We start from the raw sequence: 6,121 nt of genomic DNA, 5'->3' as shown, positions 1-6,121 counted from the left end.
AAATGACCAATATTGTCAACAAGAGAAAAATCCAGCCCCAAGCACTCTTTTCATTTCTGTACCACCTTTGTTCCTTGCCAAGAAGGGCACATGTTAAAATCTGTTAGGCCTGCAGGACTTACAGGACTCCATTGTTGGGGAAAACATTTGAGGGAATAGACTCCTCCCTCCTGTCTCCAAGTATCACTGTAAAATTTGGCTGAAGTCTCCATTCCTGGGAGGAACCATGAACTTTCCAGGCCAATAACAGACTTGGCACATACTGTCTTTAATCATGTCGCTATGCAGTGACATACATTTGCTATTAATCTTACCTTGTTTCCAGCAGAGCCATGTGAAGGTGGCAGTTCTAGCTGGTAGGGAAGGAGTGTGCCTTCTTCCAGTGAGTAACACAAAAGCAAGCTAAAACAAGAGCTGTAGGACATGCTGTGCCAGGTTAATTGGCACTGCAGTGTTCAGTAGTTAACACTTACTGAAAATCGTTCCTTTAGGTTATTTCTTTCACTGACAAATTCCTGGCTGTGTTATTCTCAGGCAGTCTTGTTAATCTGGGCTGGTTTCAACTTGTAAATTGCTGTGACTAAATTAGTATAGCCTCCATTGCACATTTAAAGATATTAGTGGAAATGGGGTGGTGGCATCATTAACAATCAGTTGCTCAACTTTGCACCCCCAGTGCAGCTTTACCAGATTTTAATGGATTTGCAGTTTGCCATTGTGACTGTCTTAGGGCAGTATCTGTGAGGAAACTTCTGCAAAAACTGTCCAATCAGTTCTTAAAAGAGCACTTGCAGAACAAGTACTTCTTGTGGCAGCTGAAGTTACAGGAACGGGTTCTTTGGGATTGTCCTGTGTGTGGTTTCTCTGGTGTTGTCAGACTTTCTTCCTTCCCTTTCACAGAGGCACTGATTTGGGCTTCCCTCTTCTATCAGTGCATCCATTTCCTACAAATGTGCCAGACCAAAACAGTTCAGGGTCCTTTACACATCTTAGCTAGCCAAAGTCACTTGGGGTGGTGGGACAGAGGTTGACAAATGCCCAGACACACAGTACAATCACATCAGAATAGAGTCACAACTTCTCAGAAAAAAACAGGCTGAAAAGAGACACTAACTGAGAGACACACAGGCTACAAGTCCACATCAACTTTACAGATCATGTCTGCAATGAGATCTGCAAGGACATGAAAGTGGCAGGGAGAGGCAGATAGCTTCTATCAGGGGTGTGACTACTTCTTGTTAAGGCTTGGGCAAGACACAACTTATTTTTTAGATGTGGTGGGGTTTTTTTGGTGGGTTTTTTTTTTTTTTTTTTTTTTTTTTTTTGTACTTGGATACCTGCAAAAAACCCCCACCACCACTAGAATATTTAGGGTGCTACTAAATCTTCAGGAGGGTGGGGCGGAAAGAGAGTTGTTTTCCTGAAATTGCAGCTCTTTCCTGCTGCAAACTACACTGAGAAGAAAGTTGCCTCTTCTGGTGCCTAGACAAGGAGCAAAGGACAACCTGCTGGAATCACAATGGGCTGTGAACAGTGTCAAGTCAGTTTGGCAAGGGAATCATTCTGAAAGTTTCAACTACCAAATCTTGACAAGGATATTTGAGTTAGGAAAGATAAAGGGAACAAAATAGAGGAAGGGATTTTGACAGGATCTGTGACTGTGAATGAAATGAAGGGCCCGAGAATTGAGCCAGAGGGGAGAGTGGAGTTCAGGAATAGATGAAAGAAATTGGGGGGAAAGTCTCTGTGCCTGACAGGGTATGTTGCTGGGAATGAAACCCAAGAACCTTGGCTCAGCATTTCCCTGCTGCCCACAAGGATCCACAAAAATGTGGCTGTAATGCTGGGACTCCTGGAGGATGGTAACCAATTACTGTAACTATTCTTTTATCTTTGTGACTGAACATTTTTTTTGCTCTAGCCTGGAGGGTTGGGGCAGGAGGACTGGAGACTGTGCTGAAAGACAGCAGTAAAGAACATAGCGCTGCACTGACAGGAAGTCTCAAAATTCAGGGTGCCCATGGGATCTGAACTTGCTCCCTTTCCCATTTAGAGGTAAGTATAAAGATACAAATCTTTGCTAGGCACATCTTTTCCCCACAGGATCAGCTTACTCTCAAAGTAAACCAAACAGCATTTCTTTGACAAACAGATTTCCAGTACTTTGTCTTGTAATTCTCTGTGTGGCTCTATGCCTCACTGGCTGCTCATTGATCAATTCCCACTTTGAATAATGAATTAGCAAGTCCTATTTATGTTGTTCATCACTGGAATACACAAGTATACGCAGATCCAAAACAGGAACAGCTTTTAGTCATGTCACCAATATTTAACTTGGTAATTTATTATTTTGAAAGTAAAGCTTTATTTCCCAGGCAGGTTGTGTAAAATGCTTGTCCTCATGGGTCCAAATTTACAATCCAACAATTTCAGAACAAGAATACTCAGAACTTATTTATCTGGATTTCCATTTTTATGAAGCCATCTAAGAAGTCATGAGAGAAAACAGGATTCCAGAAAAAATAGGATAAAAATAAAAAGAGGGAGACCATCATTGCCTCATAGGCCTTGGAGAGAAAGATGACAAGACAAGCAAAGCAACATGCATGGAAAGAGAGGCAGAAAAAAACAAAGCTATTAGTACTAGTAGAAGAACAACTTTTCCTAAGTCCCACTCCAGCATCTATCCATTCACTCTCTCCTACACAGCCATACTGTTTTTCTCTAATAGCTCCCATAGAGCTTTTAATGACTAGGATTACAAAAAATTGAGGCTTATGACCTACACAGGGAGTTGTATTATTCCCAATTTACAGAAGGGGAAAACTGAGGCATGAAGCAACCTCATCTCTTCTCTCACATAAGCAGAGGGCAGGGACTGAAGGTAAAGCTGTTCCTTTGTTTCCTCACCAGAAAAGCAAACACTGTGCATTTTGCTAGAATAGAATATTGAGATTCTTAGGTAATTTTTATTCTCAGGTGCTGCATTTCTATGGAAACTTACCTTTTAGAGGTATTTTAGAAATGCTGACTCCTTTTAAAAATTCTGTTTTCCTTACCTACCTTTACTGCCGTAACTGTTGCTATGGAAACTGGAACTGGCCATGAAGCAGTTCTACAACATGAATTCTCACTTGTCAGTCCTACTTTAAAGTGCCACCTTCTAAGTCCTTTAATAAACCAGTAATAATTGTGTTGCCTAATGAGTTTTCAAATTAAACAAAACAAGAAAGCATGCTTTCACTGAAAGCTGTGCACAATATTTCATAGGTGTGGTCTAAGAATTTTAACAGTGTGCATGATATGACTCTGTTGGTTAAGGATATGATCTTTAAACAGAGAGACAGTTTATTTGCAGTAAAAGCCCTAGTGTGTGTAGTTGGACTTACATAAAGGTGACTTATACCAACATGGGTATGTCTAGACTGCTGTCACAGAAGCACACTGTAGAGATACTGAGTGAATGGGTAAATCAGCCCACAGTGAGCTCTGTGCTCCCACAGCTCCTGGGGCACTGCTGTGCAGGCACATGCATCCTGTATTCCCTGTAGGTGCAAGAGGGAATGCTCTCAACCAGAGTGTTAACCTGGGCTGGGTGGCTACTGTGGAAAAAATAAAGCATGCAAGCTTAAGACACAGCTATTCTGTAGAAATAGTCAGAATCTGTGTAGCTTAAATCTAGGCTCCTCCATTAACTTTAGCTTAACCTTTCACTCTTGTAAAAACTATAGGCTCCCTTGTGTTTATTCATCTTACTTCCCTGAGACAACTCATCTGAGAAAAATCCCTTTTTCCTGTTCTTAGGGGACAAACACCATCAGAACACACCCTCCATCACAAGAGTTGAGAACTCCCAGCAAGGATCAATTTAAAAACTTCCAGGGACAGGTTTTTTCCAGAATAACTTACCCATGTTTCCTGAGATAAGCTCCTTCCACCTCATCTCCAAGGCTTTGCAGTTGTTCACTGCTTTTAAACTGCAACAGGAGCAGGACTGAAGCAGACACAAGTGTCTGCCCTTTCTACCTCCAAGCATAGAAAATCAGCGGACAGGGATTTTAGGCAAACTTCGCACAAAGAAACACATTTAAAACACAGTAAGTGCAGCCTCAGAGTTGGAGGCAACAGAATTTGCACATGAAACTACACAAACTGCAAAGCTGAAGACGTAATCCTATTTTGGTATGAATTTATTTTAAAGAGATCCTAAAGAGCAACATGATCTCCAAACTCTTTTTCTCCTCGAACTCATCCAGCCCACACACTCAGCTGTCATCCTCAGGAGAACGAGGGTCTTTCTTCCAACTTAAGAGAGATCACCTTTCCTATTGAGCTAGCACTGTTTCTTTAACCCTTTCCCAGCAAAATAAGCTTCTGCTAATACAGAACATTTCAAGAAAATGGCCAAGACAGTCTCATAAATTAGATGCCATGCTCTTCCACATGGTCTGAAACACCTCATACTTTCCTTTAAAATATCCTTAAATTCATGCCAAATAAGCAATTTAACCATATGTACTGCTTGATTGTGGGCAATTCCTGAAGTGAATTTGAATTTAGGAGTCAATATTCCAAGCTACTTCTTCCACAGATAGCCTTGTTTTTAAGCATCACTTCAAACTCATCAACAATCAGAGCAGGAATTTAAAAGCAAATCTCCCCAGTGGCCAACCAGATCTTTTCATAGGCATAAATTAAAGTTTCAATTCCCCTCAGTAGCACTTCACTCAGTATCCTCCTTCTTTCCCTGATTTACAGAGATATTCAGGGTGTGGGGAGGGAGTGTGGAATAAACACTCTACAACTCTTCTTTAATCCTCTTCTATTTCCTTCTGCACAAGTACATCCCCCTTCAGCACCCCTTCAGGGCCCATATTAAGATCTGACTAGAAGGTACCTGAGTCAGAGCAGAGCAGCAATGTGAGGAGTAGGGAAATCTGTGAGGAAACCAACTACTGAGTCCTGCAGCAAGTGGGGAACACAGAGCAAATGAATGATTCATGCATAGTTCTCTACTAGGAACAAACTCACCGTCTCTTTAAGGCCAGAGTTTTCCAGGGCCTCTGAATGCAAATGCCAAATATTTTGTCAAGCCTTTCTCTTAGCCTATATCTCACTGCAGCCAGGGCTTGGAGTGAGGCAGATAATATAACAAACCAGAGAGCTGGCACACATGGGGCTACTCACTGGCTTTCCTCATGCATATGGTTTATTTTTCCCTGCTATGTCAATCCTTATATAGGGCTTTACCACTACAGCTGCCTCCTGGGAGTCTGCTGTTTCAACTGTTACAGGGAAGGTGCAGAGGAAAAAAGGATAAATTCAATCTTTTGTACTCTTTTCAAGTTAAAGGTCTCACCTCCACACCATAAATTAAACAGATTAATTAAACAGACAAGCCCCTGCAGCAGCAAGCTCTCTCCAAGCATAAATATTGAACAACTTTGCTTTTTAACTGTTGCACATAATTATTCCAGATCAAACATCTTGCATGGTAACCTTCTTTAGGCTAATGTTGTTTCATCTATGCCTTGTGTTCTTCTGTAAGCACAGAAATGGGCAATATTTTACCCCAAAAGTGACAAAGAATAAAAGACACAAAAAGCAACAGGCAGAGGAGATTACAGTGGGTCTCAATGGTTTCTGTATTTTCTTTTCCAAAGCATCGAATTTATGTTTTACCATTTGTGATCTAAGAAACAACTGAAACAGCAAAATAGTAGCTGATTTTGAAAATTCTGGTCTGAAGAGAAACTGCAACAGCAGACATCAGTAGCACAGATGGGAATGCAGAGGAATGCAGACATGCTTGACAACTAGTGGGCAAGGGATGCAGGACCCCATTCCTGAACATTACAGAGAATGGGGAGGAGTGCTTTAGTAGTGGGAAAGCTGTCCAAATTGAGGAACATATATTCACAGACAAAGATGCACCAGCACTGCCAGGAAGGACAGGCAAATCCTCCTGTTTGTGTGTCCTTTCTCTAGGTGTTACCAAGTTCACATAAAATTAAAGATCTACAGCTATTACCACATGAAACCTAGCAAGATCAATCACTGAGCCAGAAAAACATCTCCTGAGATGACCACTGCTGTAAACAGTGATCTTTAGCAGTGACTT

Source organism: Melozone crissalis, unplaced genomic scaffold (genome assembly GCF_028551555.1).
Source record: "Melozone crissalis strain CALT ecotype California unplaced genomic scaffold, PUWL_Pcris_2 ptg000019l_1, whole genome shotgun sequence".
NCBI classification, from domain to species: Eukaryota; Metazoa; Chordata; class Aves; order Passeriformes; family Passerellidae; genus Melozone; species Melozone crissalis.
Note: the sequence above shows the minus strand (reverse complement) of the source record.